This window comes from Cricetulus griseus (genome assembly GCF_003668045.3).
Source record: "Cricetulus griseus strain 17A/GY chromosome 1 unlocalized genomic scaffold, alternate assembly CriGri-PICRH-1.0 chr1_0, whole genome shotgun sequence".
Lineage (NCBI taxonomy): Eukaryota > Metazoa > Chordata > Mammalia > Rodentia > Cricetidae > Cricetulus > Cricetulus griseus.
Genome location: NW_023276806.1, coordinates 174,798,076 through 174,817,303, shown reverse-complemented (window position 1 = coordinate 174,817,303; position 19,228 = coordinate 174,798,076). Strand labels below are relative to the sequence as shown.

The window sequence follows — 19,228 nt, the reverse complement described above, 5'->3', positions numbered from 1 at the left end:
ACTCTTATGTCTAAAAAAAATTTAAACATGCTTACTTTATCCCACGATTACACGAGTTCCGTTCAGATATTTGACAGACTATCTAGGTTTGTGTGAGTACACTGTGCCATTCATGGGTGTGGGGGTGGGGGGAGGATCTGCATTTCAAAACCACTTTAGAAATACACTTCTCAGAATGTACCTAGTGAAGTGACTACTTAATATACTACATGCTAGAAATTTGTCAGCATATCCTTTCAAAAGAACACATGAATCAAAAAGGAAATCAGAACAGAAATTAGACAATGCATTTTGGAGAATAAAAAAAATGAGCTCATAGCCAACTAAAATGTGATAATACTGGTGTGAAAAACAACCTCAGTGCATTTGTGCAGAAGCATAACACATACAGTAATTATATACATATAACAGATACTGTAACAGTAAATAGTCATACTACTGAGTTATGTATTGATCAGTTGAACTTTTATCATTTTTAAAAAAATGGGATACATTTTTGTATGGGATACAACTAATGTCATATTTAAACATATAGCTATAAACACAGTAAAAAGAAAACAGATTCAAATCAAGAATCCGATATTCTCCTTTGTGATAATGAAAAAAGAGCAATTTGAACTTAACATAATCATAAGAAAGATAATAATAAGGATTAGGATAAGTATAAATACAGTAGACAATAAAAGTTAAGTCTTTTAAAGTATCAGCAAATTTGAAAAATCTTTAGCTGGGCTAAGAAAATAAGAATGTTCAAACAACTAAGAGCAGGTATTAAAAGGGAAACATTACTACCAAACTCATAGCTACATAAAATTCTATAAGGAAATGAAGAGTGATGTATCAATTAATTAGATGAGATGAAATGGACACCTTTTTAGTAAAATTTTCTTCACTAGCTATAATAACCCCTACTTATATAAAGATTTACAACTCAACAATAAAACACTATTAACAAATGAACAAACATTTGGTTTGACATTTCTTCAAAGATGTAGAGATGGTCAATAAACAAATTACCAATGTGGACCATTCATAAGCATCAGAAAATACAAATCAAAACTAAAATGAGATAACATTTTACAATATCTAAGGAGATGTTATTCAAAAGAGGAAGTATGGGCAAGTATGCAAGGAAATTAAGTCCATACCCGTTACTTACTGAACCCCTAAATGATATAGCCACTGTGAAAGGTAATTGGGGCAGTTACCTAAAAGTTCAATACCCATTTGCATTATGACCTGATCAGGTCATTTCACTTTAGGTGTGTACCCAAGAGAAAGACTTATGTTCAAACAAAAATGTGTACACTAACATTGATAGCAACAGTATTCATAGTAGCCCCAAATAGAAACTTCTCGTGTTATATCAAGTAATATATATGAGGAAACATGTGAAATCCATCCATGAAGAGCAATATGGTGCTGAGACATTCTACTACATGGATAAACCTTGAAAACATTATGTTAAACCCAAAGATTGTGACACAAAAAGCCACTTGTATGATTTCATTTGTAGGAAATGCTCATAACAAGCAGATACATAGTGGGAAAAAAAGGATGTTTGCTTGGAGTTGGAAGTGGAGGAAGACAGACTGCTAATGCTTAGATGAGCTGATGAAAACCACCACGCAGTTACAGAATGTGGCTATTCCCAAGAATTTTTAAATTTCCTAAAAACAGCTATACAATTTTATCAAGGTGAAACTCATAGAAATTAAATAAAATTTGTATGCCCTAAACTGTTGAGGTTATTTGGATATGAATGAGGCCCTGTGGAGAAGAAAGGACCCTTGTAGCCTTACTGAAGTGATAATGAGCGGTCATGTTGTTACTGGTTTAAATCATTTTTCTGCTCTGAGGCTAGATCTCATAAGTGTTAACAATGAATTTACAAATAAAACTTCACCTAGGGTCAAGAAACAATGTACACATTGGAAAAAGAAAGACAATTTTGGTGGGAGAAGCAATAGAACTCAGTATGTTCAGTATCGTGGTGACGGCTCATGTACACATCCATCTGACACCATTAGCGAGGATACTTTGATATGTTGACTGTCATTTGTTTCAGTATTTTGAAGTACCTTTTTGAAATGTCTAACCCAAAGTTTTCAATTTTCCTTTCATAAACCAATGTAGTCCTGGGTGGAGAAAGAATTGTTACCAGGTACTCCTCTCGGAAGGTGCAGGGGTGTGAGGAGGGAAGCGCTACCTGGAGAACTCTGGTTGCTTAATGTGTCATTATGATGTACATTTACTAACATTTGTAGAGAAGATACATGTTTGGAAGATTAACTCTTTCTTTGACAGCTTCATGCACATGTGTAGTGCATTCTGTCTACTCTCATTCCTCACCACCATCTTAGGCCCCTTCCACTCTTGTTATCCCTCATCCTCCCACCAGGTTCCCTTCCCATACATGAGACTTTATAGTTTTTAGTTAACATAGACTAGCAAGAATTCTGGTTTTATAGCTGGACCTACATTTACAACAGATACCTCATTAAATTTACTTTTTGTTTATGCAACAAACACTGTCTGAGCAGCTGTCATGTACAGTGTGTATACTGGTGATGGTGTGATGCTGCCAGGGAAATTCAGATATCCTATGCTTTATAGAACATACATTTTGGTAGTAGAGTCAAGGCATATCTTCCATCAACTGAACATATTAATGCAAATTACAAAGAAAAATAAAGTCCCTATAAGAAGAGGTCCTCAGAATTTGATCTAGTCTAGCATGTCCTAGATTCTTCTCTTGGATAATGCCTTTGTTTCTGAATTTAGCAAGGTAGGCAGAACTTAATCAGATATGGAGTATGGAGAAGAGTGAGGCTGGTAGTGTCTTCCTAAGACTAGGTGGAAATTCATAGGCAGTTAGCCAAGAAGGCCCTATGGGGCATGTCAAAAGGGGAACATTAATGGTGGTTACAGAGTATGTAGTGGCCATAATGCGAGGCTCAGTTTAAAACTTTAGTTTACATTGTCCAATCATAGGGAAGTCACATTGAGGACTATGTCTAGAGTGGGGATGGAATTGAGGATTTTAGTCTAGAGTAGATATGGAATAGAGGACTATGTCTAGAGGGGGATGGATAGGAGGTGGGGTTTTGGAAAATTTCCTTGACTGATGTAGCCAGTAGACTATGATCAAGTGTGAGCCTTTTATGAAATTTACAGAGAGCCAACAAGAAATCACACCACTTGGGCTGGGATGCTAAGATATGGAAAGAAGTCAACAGATACGGGAGAACAGGAAAAAAAATCAAAAGATTTGGTGAGATGCTGAGTAAAGGAACAGGGAGAGATGATTAATACTGCTTTTACCCAGTTTTAGGTTACATTATAGAACTCAAATTCCTCTTAGAATAGGAAATCTTTAAAGACAGACTGGAATGGTGGAGAGCTCAGCAGGTTGAGGCACTTGGGCCAAGGTCTAATGACCTGAACTAGATTCCTGCAGTGTCCCACAAGTTGTCTTCTGGCAGTGCACATGTATGTCAATATGCACACAAAATAAAGTGTAGTTAAAATGTTTGAATAAAGATCTTTACACTACACATAAGAGGAGAAGTGCTTTTACACAGTTGATCATGTATTGATTGTACTGAAAATAAAAATAAAGTGTTCATTAAAATGTTATATACAGGGGCTAGAGAGATGGCTCAGTGGTTAAGAGCACTGGCTGTTCTTCCAGGGCTGCCAGGTTCAATTCCCAGTACCCACATGGCAGCTCACAACTGTCTGTAACTCAAGTTTCAAGAGATCTGACACCTTCATACAGACAAAAATGTGGGCAAAACACCAATGAATATAAAACAAAAATGTTTTAATGTCCTCTACATGTTATATAAATGCTTACAGTAGATGTGCTTATGGATCTAAGCAGGGCTAAGGAATTATTTATTTTACCTAGTTGTTAGGGAGTCAGTGAGGCCAGCAATCGAATACGCAAAATATACATAATTTATTGACCCTTGTTCAAAGACAAAGTGAGCTGCTTAGAACACTTTAACTGTGTTTCGCTTTATTGCTCCCTACAGAAACATTTTGTCATTGATTATACATTTCAGACTGTCAAAACATGAATTTCATTAATTCTGAGACTATTTTATGATATCACTATGAATTTGGAATATATATAAACCATTAACTCCAGCATATTCATCTAAACAGATTCTTCACATAAAACGAATGAACATTAAGGAAGGGTCACTGTGCAGATCAGGAGCAGTCAAGCAGGTTCAGTGATTATGAGAGAAACAAGAATTCCTGAGATTTCATCCCTAGCTAACACTGAATTGTAAAGATGAGCTACACTTCCATATCGCTGCTGCTGACAGTCTCCTGTCTCTTCCCAGCATGTGAATGTAATATTTGTGAATAAGTAGCCTTTGGCACCAAGAAAGCACTGTGAGAATCGCTTTACCCAAAGATGTAGACTATTTTAACTATGTACACATCTTCCAGATGGACCCAGGTTCAGTTCCCAGCACCCACATGGCAACTCACAATCGTCTATAATTCAAAGATCTGACAGGCTCACACAGACATATATGCAGGCAAAACAATGTACATAAAATAAAAATAAATAAATAAATAACGAGAGAGAGAGAGAGAGAGAGAGAGAGAGAGAGAGAGAGAGAAAGAGAGAGAGAGCACTGTGGTTTTAGCCACTAGGAAACCTGGACCTGCTCAGCCCCTTTGGCATCTTTGACAGTTTCATCTATAATCACACTTCTATTTTCATAACTAGTACCTGTAGGGGACAATGTAAGCCATGCCTGCTCGAAGCTGGTTACAGGTGTACTCACATTTTCCCCTACAAGTACCTAAACAATTTTTCTCTTTCCCAGATAGGTTTTATATTTGATTGAAATGCAAGAAAAAATAGAAATGACTGTTGCAACTTAAGGCTCAAGTAAGTCTACACTATAACATAGGGCACCAAATTGGCTGCTTTGGAAAAGCAAAACAAAGTTCTGTACTTTTCTAGGCCATCGTTTACAAAATTTGTTTTCCCTTAGAGAATATGTGCTTAGACTAAGGGACTTTAATGTTGACACAGAATGCTTTACTCCTTATGAAATTGTTTTCGTAAGTTGGATATTACATGTCAGGAAAATATTAATGTGTAATTGGAATTAAATCAATTAATACATGAATTGTCACAACATTTCTGTATTCTCCACTTAGATGTACCTAACTTGTGAGGAATCAAATATTTTAAGCTGAGGGCATATTCAAGACATTAGAAATTCTAAGTAAATCTTTGTTATAAACAGATGAGAGATTGAAAGAGAAAAAAGGGTCTGTACTGGGACAACTGGTGCTGAGAAAAATGAACTAGAAAACAACTGCTATGTTAAGAAAACAACTGTTGGAAAGAAAGGAATCCTCAAGATAACTGTGCATTAAAATCCATTTATCTTCTGAGACATTAGAATTAGAATTATAGTATTTTAATTACTTTTTCTATGCTTGACCTATGATACTTTGAATTTAACACTTCAATGAGTTTGGGCCACTTAAAGCCCTTGGATTTATTCAGATTCCAGAATACACATTCACATTATTCACACAGGCACTTGAGCTTATATTCTATTCAGGTTATTATAAATATACCTTTAAAATTGTTGTGATTATATTTCATTAGCTCCTAAGAGATAAGTTATAAAAAATTTGTTTCTCATCACTTTTTGATTACCAAGAGACTGGTGTTTGGGCAAAGGTCTAGCTCAATGGGCTCTCTTATTGGCTACAAGGAACCTACTGTCCTATGATTTTTTGTTTAACTCTAAAAACGTAAACATTGTAAGCTGAGAATAGACTTGGAGCCTCGGCCTCTTGCTAAGTGGCCTAACTTTTCTATAAAGTTTTACCATGCCTTTTATGGAAATAGACAGTGGTAGGTATGAAAGCCCTTCCTTAGTTTTGAGTGTATGGATCAGTTAGCCAAGAGTAGCCTAGAGTGGATGTGGGACCCATTTCATGTCAACTAGAAATAACAGAAAGTCTAGATAAAAATAGAGAATCAGACAGAAGGTCCTATCTAGTCCCCTGCCATATAACTTCTTCCCATGCTGTGGCTGTGGGAGTGTTTAGAGATAAAAGTATTCCAACCAAAGTCATCCCTCCCACCCATCCTCCCACCCATCCTCCTACCCCCTCTCACCCCCCTTCATCCCACACTCCATCCATTCCTCCCAACAGATAAGGGCTCCCAAGGGGAGTGGAAAATTCTAGCACATTAAGTAGGTGTAGGACCAAGCCCCTACCCCTGTATTAAGGCTGAGCAAGTCCATCCCCTATGAGAATGGACTCCAACAAGCTAGCTCATGCACCAAGGATAGATCCTGGTCCTACTACCAGGGCCTCTCAGATAGCCCAATCTTCACTACTGCCCCTCACATACAGAGGGCATAGTTCAGTCCCATGGAAGCTCCACAGCTGTCTCTGTAGATTTCTCCATCAGGATCCTGACCTCTCTTGCTCATGAATTCCCTCTGCTCCCAGTTTGCCTAGTTTCTCAGAGTTTTCTCCATCAGGATCCTGACCTCCCTTGCTCATTTATTCCCTCTGCTCTCAGTTTGCCTAGCTTCTCAGAGTTGCTCTGGTGCTTGGTGGTGGATCTCTGCATCTTGTTCCATCAGTTACTGGATGAAGGCTCTATGATGATAGTTGGAGTATTCACCCAGATGATTACAGGGGAAGGCTAGTTGGGCACCCTCTCTGAGAGTCTTAGTTGGGGTCATTCTTGTGGATTCTGGGAATTTCCCTAGCACCAGGTTGCTTCCTAACCCCATAGAGGCTCTCTCTATCAAGGTATCTTCCCTTGCCTTTCTTCTCTGTCCCTCTACCCTCCAACCATCCTGTCTCCTCATGTTCTGATCTTCCCTCTTCTCCCCTTTACCCTCAGTTTATCCAGAAGATCTCATCTAATTGCCCACAAAGGGGAAGTTATTAATAGAACAATGAGATCTATCTGAGGACCAATTGAGAACCAAGAATTAGATGGTTTAGGGAAATAAGAACTATAGTACAGACATTAGGACAGAATTAACTTGATTGGAAATATCCTTTATTAGGGCAAAATCATCTCTTATGCTGGAGAAAAAGAACTCCATTCATCTGGCTTCTCACTATTTCATCAACATTTAAAGACTAAAGATAAAAGTATCTTTGGGCCAAAGTAGGCCTTATTCCAAGCCCTCAGACTTTAGGACAAGAATGTAAGGATAAAAATATAATGCCATAATTGAGAATTAACATTCCAATAAAATATCAGGAAATGGGAGTAATTTTCCCAGAGTAGATCAGAATAGAAGAATTGGCTATCTAGTATTATCCTGTATTACCTTCTTTAATACCATATTTTATCTTGAAAACAGAAAATTTCATATAAAAATTACAAATTAAGGGGAGTTCTTAGTTGTTTGCATGGATGGGCTCAAAAAGAATTATGTTTTCTTTATCCTTCAAAAGAAGCGTCAGTTTAAGATACACTAAAATATGAGGTAGAAATCATTTTCTTTCATAATAGAAAACAGAATATGTACTGTAACATCATTTATCCAGATCTGTCTGTTTATCTCACGAGATCCATAGCTTCCTCTCTTGCAATTTATCTCCTAGCTTTGAGTATAAATCCTCAGTGTGTCATTGTTAATAATGACATCTCAGAGGAGCCCTGCTATGCTCTGTCATTGTCACTTGGTTTAGAAGGAAAATCATGTTTATGAAAGCAATGTAAGACAGTTGATAAAAATGTAGTTTGGGTAGCATCATTTAAAAATAGCCTAAAATACTTGAACCATCTGCTGTGTTTTAGGCATGATGAGGGATCCTCAAAGTAGACCGTCTAAATTCAACCTAACCCTATTCCATCTGGTCTGGGTGAAACTAAACCTGTTAGTACCTGGGTATTTGTTTCAGAGCCAGTATCTGTAGGACACAATCAAAATGGTCTGTGATTTGAGTTGACGTTTTGTTAATGGGCTTATCTTTGATCCACCTTTAATTTTAACATGACTATAAAACAATGAAATGGAAAAAGAAAAACAATGAAGTTATAAAAAAAAAAACCTTTTGTCAGCTAATGTCTGCTTTCTGAAGCACTGAAGGAAATGGGTTTAGAGGATAGTATTTTCTGAGGGATAGTAATATTGAATCTGTACAGCTGCCTAGTTATTATTATTTTCAGAGTTGGGAACTGAGCTTCCTACACCTTGTATGGCTTTGCTTTTAACTCATCCTCTTTTAGAGATGCTGCTGGTTTCCTCTGAAGCTTCTTTAAGTTAGACTTCACAGAAGCCAATTTGGAGGACTAATTGTTCTCACTGTTACAATTTTCTTGTTGTGGAATATTGCTTTAACAAGGTAAATGTGTGTGACATTTGTTTAATTATGTAAAAATGTGTTTCATTTGTTTCACCTTGCCTACCTAAGGCACCTAAGGTGTCATAAAAAGCTGAGTGGCCAACAGCTAGGTGGGAAAAGGATAGGCAGAGCTGGCAGGCAGAGAGAATAAACAGGATGAGGAATCTTAACTGGAGAGGAGAGAATGAGGGAGAAAGAGAAGGGCATGCCTGGAGCCAGAAGAAAGGCAGCCACCAGCCAGACATGACAAGCAATGAAAGTAAAATATATGGAAGGAACGAAAGGTTAAAAAGCACTGAGACAAAATGCAGAAAAGAGGTTAAGGTATAAGAGCAAGAAACAAACCTAAACTAAGGTTGAGCATTCATAACTCTTAAGAAGTCTCAATGTCATGATTTGTGAGCTGGTTGGTGGCCCAAGAGAAAAAGCCTGCTACACTTCTTTTCTCACTGTAGAGGAGTCTGATAGAAGCAAGACTTTCAGGTTCCTACAGCAGACACTCTTACTGGGCAGCTGGGTCCAGTTCAAAGCGCTGACAGGTAAGTGCTCCTAGTCCCTAGGGAAGAACAGTAGTTGCTCTAAGCAGTCATGGTAAATCCGTAGCCTAGAGTGGGTGTAGGATCCATTTCTGCTCAACTAGAAATAACGGAAAGTCTTTTCCAATGATTTGTGAAGGAGACTTTAACTAGATAAAAATAGAGAATCAGACAGAATGTCCTATCTAATTTCCCTGCCATATAACTTCTTCTCATTCTGTGGTTGTGGGAGGGTTTAGAGATAAAGTATTCCCTTCACTGTGAGATTAAAAAGCTATGGAGGTGGGGAGAAAAAAAAAGAATTTACAGTCAGAAAACTTTATAGATGACCAACCCTCGAAATCTTAATTCTGCTTATAAGAGATAATCAAATATTATCATTGATTAGACCACATGAGTTGTCTCTCTCTATATTGCATCTAAATTAACCCTAACAGTACAGATGCTACATATCAGTAAATAGACCTTAGCATATAGACTTCCCTGTTAAGGCTGCTTGACTTCCTGATAAGGCTTGCATTATCAGCAGATACACAATGTATGTAAAGACATATAATTTCATTGATTGGCACAGACTTAATTCAATCCTTGTGCCTCAGGTAACAAATATTTCCAACTTCTGTTGTTTGATACTTCCTCTCAGCCACAATTTGAGCAGATCAGGTAATCTTTCTTTACACATCAATACTTGTTTAATTACTTGAATATTTTATTACCCTTCTCCCACTTTGTAAAAATGGTTAGCAAGGAGAGAAATGAAAGTATTATGAATAACATGAATATAATTGTTGATTGCATAAGATTAGCATAATTGAGATAAGTACAAAATAATTTAGATGTACCAAAAAACATGTACCTTTCATTTTAATTTAATATCTATTGGCCTAAAGCTAATTTGCTTTGTTTTCAGCAAAGAGGAGAATTAAACAGACAATGATATGTATTATAAGCAACACAAAAAGACAGTGGTTATGGGCAAGGGATAAGTAGTTTTTCACAGTTATATTTAGTTGCATAAGATTTTACTCCATCTTTGCTATTTCAAAAAACAGGAAGCTGTTGAGCTGTTGGTAGATATATGCATTCAATAGATATCTATTGATAAACAAGATAAAACATGTTCTTTATCTCCACTTGCCTTGCAACCAACAGGGCATTATACTCTTGCAATTCTTGGTTTTGCTTGTATGAAGAATTTTGAATTATTTTTCTTATTGCAGGAACACACCTTACTTGGTTGTAGAATTTATGAAAATTCTCCAAAAGAGTGGCATTTAAACTGAGATCAAAAGAGTTTCCAGAGATAAAACCAGAATAAGAAAGTGAATGAGAATTCTGAGCCAGGAAAATAGAAAGGATATAAAAGCTAAGACAGCTAAGAGATGAGAAGAAATCCACTATGACAAAAGATAGGAAGGAAAGGATACAGTGTGCTAGCTGATGTGTGAGAAGCAGACCGAGTTTATAAATACCCAATCTCCAATGAGAACATGAAAGTATATTATGGAGGGCAAAGTCATAAGTTTGTAAACCCTGCCTTAAGTTTTGTATACAATGATCTAGTGGAGAATAAGGTTAGAAGGAGAATAAGGTTAAAGGAAAATAGTCATAAAATAACTCCTAATGACATAGTGCTATACCCATAGATCAGTGCTTCTTCATTCAACCCCCAGCAGAATGTTTCTTCTTGAAATAGATGACAACACAGATACCCATAACTTAACAATGGACTCAAATAAATTGGGGGGTAGAAAGCTCAGGAGGACCTGAGAGCAGGTGGGAAAGAATATGACCAAAATATCAAAATACAATTTATGAAAAAAGTTTTAAATAATTTTTAAAACCCACAAGCTTTAATCCATTTTTTTAAGTAGGAAGAGACAATACAAAGAGTTAAATAGTTGTTCTTATGAAGGTTGGAGGTGTGAAAAGGCTCAGGAGGGATTTATAAAATGGGAGTAACAGACCTGGTCTTCAAAGCAATCAGCCTATAATTTCTCATCTAACAGAAATCATACTGAGAACGAAAGTTATAAAAAAAAAAAAAAAACAACTGAGTATCCTGGGAAAAGAAGATAATTTTGTCTATGGGATAAGAGTCAGTAAGAAGCAGTTATACAGATCAGTTGGTACAATTTTCCAGGTATGCATGTAGTCCAGATTCTACCCCACACCATACATAAACCAGGTGTGGTGGTACCTACTTATAATGTCAGCACTTGTGGGTAGAAGACAAGGAACCTGGAAGTTCAAGTTCACCGTGAGCTACCTAGCAAGGTCAAATGCAACCTGGACTGTCTAAGAGCTATCTCAGCAACAACAACAAAGTAGGGAGCAAAGAATGATCAGCTGCAAATCCCTTGTCAAGACGCAAATGTTGGTCATCAGTATCTTCGGCCTTGATCAATCTCAGGACACAATTAATTTGCTTTATTAATTATGTAATTAATGTGATAATAATTGCTTTATATTTATTAGTGAAATGCAAGACTTTAGTTGCAATGGCCCACTCCTTCATACTAGACCATCTCCTGCTGAGTCTTAGTCCCATGGATTTAATTCTTCGGGGCGAATGCATGGTTAGTGAGTGTGAGATCTGAAATGACATGAACAGCCCTTTTTACAGAGAACATGTCTCTTAATCTGTGTGTGTGTGTGTGTGTGTGTGTGTGTGTGTGTGTGTGTGTGTGTGTAAAAATATGCTACTTAAAAGAGACCATCAAATGCATTCTTTTTCATAGGTGTGACTGTTATTTAGGGTTTAAATTAAAGACCATTTAAATTAAAGACCAGCCAGCTCAGCCAGCTCAGTGACAACTAAAGAACCTAGCCTTTAGTTACCCTGATCCCTAAAGCTGCTAAGAGTTTTACTTAATTATAGTTTTACAAAGAATTCTTCCTGCAAATAGTGTCAAGAATTAAACATGCCCTGCTTGTTATGTGGAGACTCCACTGCTTTCTCAAACAATTGATTCATCCATCATACCTCTGTTCTCTCTGTAACAGTTGGGGCTAATTACACTCAAAGGCATTTTTCATAATATTCTCTCTTCTTCTTGGGGGTAATTGATTTATTTTTACAATAACTAGTTTCACTTTGTGTTTGGACCTTCTTTTTCAATAAGTGGCATCTTCTAGTAATGTTCCCTAATTGTTGATGTCACTCATTTCTGTGATTAATCGTCCTACCAAAGGACTACAGACTGTCTTCCCACCAGAAGGTAGAGAAGAAAGGATGGATGTACTGAAAATGACTTGAAGGGCAATGGTGTTTTAGAATGAAAGAATGTATAACTTCTGTTAATCTGTCCAGGGAAGTACTAAATTGGGAAAATGTTGTTCATTCAAACATGAGGATCTCAGCTAAATCCCCTGGCCTGTGTAAAAAAGAAGGTTACTGGCATGAATTTTGCAATCCCAGAGCTGTGAAGGAGGTGACTCCGTGATCCCTGTGACTTGCTGGCTAGCCAGTTACCAAGTTGGTAAGATCTAGATTCAGTGCAAAGCCTTGTCTCATAAAGTAAGATGAAAGTGATATGATAAGAAAGAGCAGTCACTTTGACCTCCACATGAACACACACATACACATGCATGCATGCACACAGGCATATTCTCACCTGCATACGCACACTATACCCATGCAAAATAATGTATTGAGTTGAATGTCCTGACTCATGAAGCGAGCCTCACCTTTTCTGGAAGCTGAGTGTTTGCAAGAGCATATTCCAGTTAGAAGAAGACATGACACCTCAGCATCAAGCCAGTTCTACCAAAATGGAGAGAAATGAAGCCAGACAAGATAAGTCTTCTCAGTCTATGCTGGTGCCATTTTACACATTACTTTCAGATGTTGGATTTCAGGTTAGATTCAGAGTCCCCTTGGACTCTGTTGAAAAGCAGAGAGAAGACATTCTCCATCACTGAATTACCTTTTTAAGAAGGCAAAGAAAGGCTTGTACCCTCATGGGCTTCACCAGGTTGTTTGTTGTAGGAGTTTGTTAATATCACACTTCTCTGTTAAGATGGGTGGTGGCTCCATCAAAGCCAAAAGCAGATGTCCCCTTGTCACATTTTGTTTTTAACCAACTCTTATCAAAATGTGTATGGAGAATGAAAAACATTTGGCAACATGGGTGGCAGGAAGGAGCCTGAAGGACCTATGTGCTAGGAGTGGTGGTGCATGGATCCACCTGGATCAGAGACACATGATTAGAATTTTAAATTGCTATTTATTTGATTGATGGAATCTTAAAGTAGTTTTAGATTTACAGAAAGCTTAATGAAAGAAAAAAAGGTTTTAATATATTTTTATTAATTCTTGTATTTCATGGCCATGTATATATGGGCATGAAATACAAGAATTAATAAAAATACTTATGGCCATGAAATACACACACACACACACACACACACACACACACCACACACACACACACACACACACTCACACACACACACACACACACACACACATATATATATATAGATAGATAGATAGATAGATAGATCATATTCATACTACACTGCTACTTCTACTTTTCCCCAGATTTAAACCTCCGTTCCCAAATTTCATGTCTGTTTTTTTTAAATCTCTATAATCCAAAGTACTACTTGTGCTTCTAATCTATTCATGGGTGTGAGGCCATCCACTGGAATATGGTTGACCTATCAGTGTTTTCTTAATAACTAATTGATGTAGCAAGGCCAAGCCTGCACTGGGCTGTGTCAATTCTGGGCATCTGGACCTGGGCAAGCCTCAACCATAGACAAAGAAATACAGGCAATTAAAACATGCTAAGGGCAGGAGTGGAAAAATTAGTTTTCCTGAAGGAAAAAACATGCCAATTTTGGTCAGCCATGAAATATTCATATAAGCAGCATTATGTAGACTAAGCAGGTTGTACTTGTATATTTAGGAAAAGGTATATTTATATATACTTGTGTGTATATATATACACACATATATATATATGTATATATATATATATGTACATGCATACACATATATGTAATAAAGAGAACATGAATGAAAATGGAATTGGGGTAACATGAGAGAAGTCTGAGGGAAAACTATAAAACAAACAAACAAAAAAAAAACAACAACAAAAAAACAGCCCAGTGAGCAAAAGAGAACATCCAGGAAGGATCATTCTTTCATGTCTCAGCTTCAGTTCCTGCCTAAGATTTCTGTTTTGACACCCCTCCCTGGCTTTTCTTAGTGATGGACAAAACCTACAAACTGAAATGCACCCTTTCCTCCCCAAAGTTGTTTTTGGTCAGTATTTTATCAGAGTTACAAAACAAAACAAAAAAAGTATAAAGTTTTTATTGTGTTCTTTTTTCCAACCTTCTCCCATGGCTTTAAGAAAAGTAAGAACTTTTCCTTTAGAAACTTTGAACATGTGCATCTTACCATTTCATATTGCCCATATCTTTAGTGCTTCCTTTCGAGTCCATTTGTTACCATGGTATTAGTGAGTCATGCGTAAAGTAACTTTACCACATGCATCATTATGAAGATGGCAATTTTTATTTCTGATATAGCACACAAAAAATGAAGTAATGACAGTGTCTTTATATCTACAGCAGAAACCTGAGTTGAAATTGGATCCCATTTCATCTTCTCTGATCTTTGCCCTGTTGTTCTCTTGGTTTCTTCTTGTTCCTTCCTCCTCCCCTGCCATTTAATAGACTGTTATCATTTCTGTTTTTCTCAGAAGCATACACTACATCCCAGACAAGCTAACATCTTCAAAACTACATTTTGACTGCTGTTTATGTGTGATCAAATGCTATGTGATTAAAAAAATGATCAGAACATTTGTATTGGTAATCGCTACCTGCTAATTCATGGATTAGCACAGAATATAAGGAGAGAATCCCATCTTATTGCATTTCTCATCTCTCAGTCCTGTGGTGGTTGCATATCCTCAAGTCACACGTTAACATATTTTACTATTTTCAGTAGGTTAATGTTGATCTCCCCCAGAGATGTTCATAAATAGACAGGATGATTAATTAGATTGATGGGACAGAGTTCTCAGAGACACGGGTTGCTGAGGAAGAACAACAGCATTAATACACATTTTGGATGCACCTGTGTACTCACTAGCATGCATCATGACTAACACAGCAGTGAGATAAAGTCAAAGAGGTATGACTGAAGCAAGTGCCTGAGAGAAGTATGAATTTGCACTATTGGACAAGGGTCAGCGGCAGGTTGCCAAATATTTCAAACAACTTTTCTCCTTTTAGATTTGTATGGGCTTGTGTAAGTGAAAAAAAAAAAGCCATGCATACCTAAACATAGAGCAGTTGCTTCAATTGCTTCTTATTCATTAAATTGCAGAATTTTCCACTTTTTTCATCTTGGAAGCAGCACAAGATAATATACTAGATTAGGTTTCCCCAATACAAATAATACAATATTTGTGGCATAGCTGAGAGTTATTTTGGCATTTTGGGACCAAGAAAATTTCTCACCCAATATTATACTTCCTCTTCTATAAAACTTGGGGTTGAGACACCTTTCTCTAAGGTTCCTTGAAGCCATAAATGTGTGTGAGTTTCTGCTGAGATCTGCCTCCCATTGTATGAGGGCTTGATACTCAGGGTGGTACCATTAAGAGGAGGAACTTTTAGGATGTGGGGACCCAGGCGAGGTAGTTATGTCATTGGAGGCATGCTCTCCAATTGGATTGTGGGAGTTCTGACTCTTGTTTTTTAAGTAATTTATTCCACCATGTACTCCTCTTATAATTTTATTGTGAGACAGCCAGTAATATGCCTCTAACTACATGTGACACCCAATGTGAGGCAAGAGGTGTTATGTAAACCCTGACAAAAGCTTAAAAAGGGGATTCTGAATACACACACACACAGAGAGAGAGAGAGAGAGAGAGAGAGAGAGAGAGAGAGAGAGAGAGTCAAAAAAGCTTCTTCGTAGCAACCTTTTTTAGTGTTATAAATTTGAATTAAGTGTTTAAAGATATATATATATATATATATATATATATATATATATATATATATATTTATTCCTGGTACATCATCTCCCTTATTTCTGCATTGCCATCCTCTACCTTGAGACCAGTCTGGAGAAACCCACAGAAACAGCTGACCTGAACAAGGGGGAGTTCATGGACCCTAGACTGATAGCTGGGAAACCATCATAGGACTGTTCCAGACCCCCCTGAATGAGGATGTCAGTTTGGAGGTCTGGGCTATCTATGGGGCCTCTGGTAGTGGATCAGTATTTATCCCTAGTACTTGAATGGAATTTGGGAGCCCACTCCACATAGAGGGATACTCTCTCAGGCTAGTCCCTGCTCCAAATGATATGACAGACTTTGAAGATTCCCCATGGAAGGCCTCGCCCTCCCTGGGGAGCAGAAATGGGATGGGATAGGGGGTCAGTGGGGGGCAGGGGAGGAGGGGTGGAAGAGGGAACTGGGATTGACATGTAAAACAAGCTTGTTTTTAATTTGAATAAAACGAAATAGCAGATAAACAAATTAAAGACATTCTAAAAATTAAAACAAAAGAGAATCATAATAAATTAAATGGTGTTTTATAGAGTGGCTCATGATTGACTGTTGGAAAGAAGAATTAATGATTGTATTGCATGATTAGCAAACTACTTTATTTCTATTTAATGAAAAAATAAATTGAAGCAGTTTCTAAGAAGGAAAGATGTAGTTTTCTCAGAAGTTTCAAAGGAACTTTGACCCAGTTCTAGAGCTGAACATCATGGCAGCAGGATGTGTACTAGAAAAGAAATGTTCAGATGATTACAGATAAGAAAAGAAAAGGGGAGAAGGAGGAAGATGGATGAGCAGGAGATTGGAGAAGTAGAGATGAGTATGGATGAGAAGGAGATGGGAGGCTGTTAAAGAAGAAGTAGGGGCGAGGGAGAAAGGGGGAAAAACATTACCAAAGACATCCCACCAGTGACCTACTTCCTCCTGTTAGATCCCGTAATTTATTTTCCAGAATGCTCTAAAATAGTGCTACCACTAAGAGACCAAGCCCTTAATGACACTTAATGTCCTAACCACAACATACTGTTAAGTGGTCCCAAATATTTGGTGCTTTGAGCTTTTCTTAACCTGACTATTTTAGGAAATTTAAAGTATAATGTAGAGGAAATTGTTAGTACAAAGCATTTAAGATATTCTGAACTCTTCTACTGTTCCAAGCAATGGAAAATATGATGTGTACATTATTTTATTATTAAGGATAATAAAGACATGATATTTAGAATCTGTAAGGGTCTCTTAGCAAAAAGATCATGTCTGTATTGAAATGAATTAGAGTTTATTGATTTTATGTTTAAAAAAAAACACCCACTGCATGAAATGAATAGTGTCATATAGTGAGACATTATAGGATTTGGCTTTGATTGCCTGACTTAGAGAAGATTCTAGAGACTGGAAAAACTGAAAATGTAAGGGCTCCATAATTAAGTTGTACTATATTTTGTCTATTGGCATGCGTAAAGGAGTGCTGGTTACATGTGGGTAATTTTGTGGTTGGCACAGTGGATTTTTTTAGCAGTTATTTGAAAAAAAGAAGTGTCTTCCTGGTGTGGAATGTCCTTCTGTATGCTGTGAATATGCATTGATTGTATTGGTTGATGAATAAAGCTGTTTTGACCAATGGCCAGGCAGAATATAGCTAGTCAGGAAAGCCAAACAGAGTTACAGAGAGAAACAACGCAGAGTCAGGGAGACACCATATGGCCATGTGGCCGACAGGGAAGCCAGATGTGAGGTAACAAGCCACAAGCTTTATGGTAAAATATAGAATGATAGAAATGTGTTAATTTTATTGTGAGAACAGCCAGTAATATGCCTCCAACTACGTGACAACTACGTGACACCCAATGTGAGGCAAGTGGTTTTATGTAAACCCTGACAAAAGCTTAAAAAGGGGATTCTGAACACACACACACACACACACACACACACACACACACACAGAGAGAGAGAGAGAGAGAGAGAGAGAGAGAGAGAGAGAGAGAGAGAGAGTCAAAAAAAGCTTCTTCGTAGCAACCCTTTTTTCAGATATGCTGTATGTGCTGGAGGCAAACAGATGTATGACTGTTTAAAGAGACAGCTTCCTGGCTCATCCTGGCAGTATGCATGGCTCTTTCAGAGGGTTCTGCTATGGAGCACATGAATTGGGTTTGTGGAGCATGCTACAAGTTACTTAGAAGATTTAACCTTTTCTCATACAGACAAAAAAACGTTTGTGGGCCAGCTGCATGCTACCTAATGACAAGGGGCAAGCAAGATGCTCATTGCTACATCCTCCAGGACACAAAGCAAAATAGGGTGAAGCCAGCAGTCAAAGCCACCACTTAAGTCCTAGCCACATCCCCTTAGCATTATAAAAACACTTGTAAAAAGCCTTTAAATGAGTCCGTCACAGTGTGTTTGATAAATGTATACGAGCTCAAGAAAAAGGATAAAAGAGTCATAGATTAAAAAATAATTTAAGGATAATAAGCTAAGGTCCTTAAAGGAAATGGGCAGATGTTCTACAGACTGCAGAAGAAAACAACTGATGAACTTTGCCTGTACAAACTTCATTGAAAAATCTGCCAGATACTATGGGCCTCTAGGTTGCAAAGGTGAATACTCCAATGTCACAGAAGAACTTTGAGTGACTGTCCAGGCAGCCAGATAATATCTGTCATTTCTAGAGTTTTGGAAGTTGCTTACAATACACCTCTAATTTACTTAGGTAATAAATACTATATCCTTCTTTGTTCTTTGATGGAGTTAAAGACAGATAGTTGTAAGTATAGTTTTCTTTAATTATGATAAAAGATAAATTAGATATAAAGCTTTAGACTCACAAAGATAGGTCTAGATGAGAGATTATTTTTCTTTTATTTTGCCAAATATAAGTGGACTAAATATTATAATGATAATTCTTGCTTAGTGCCTGTTTTGTTATTTTAATTTTACTGTGTTAAAGTTAAAACATTCCTTTTTAATTAAACAAAAATGGAGATGATGTGGGATGTCCTTCTGTATGCTGTGAATATATGTTGATTTTATTGGTTGATGAATAAAGCTGTTTTAACCAATGGCCAGGCAGAATAAAACTAGGCAGGAATTAAACAGAATTACAGAGAGAAAGAAGGCAGAAAGAAGACAACACGTAGCCAATGATGCAGCAAGATATACGGTAACAAGCCTTGAGCTTCATGGTAAAATAGAGAACAATTAAAAGGGGTTAATTTAATTGTGAGAGCTAGTCAGTAATATGCCTGAGCCACTGGCTAAACAATTATATCTAATATTAAG

The 19,228-nt window shown here is 37.2% G+C and overlaps 1 protein-coding gene across 1 annotated transcript in view; it reads left to right on the top strand.

Annotated features, from left to right (window-relative positions):
- Magi2 (membrane associated guanylate kinase, WW and PDZ domain containing 2) overlaps positions 1-19,228 on the top strand; it is a 1,367,305-nt gene that overhangs the window by 362,181 nt on the left and 985,896 nt on the right.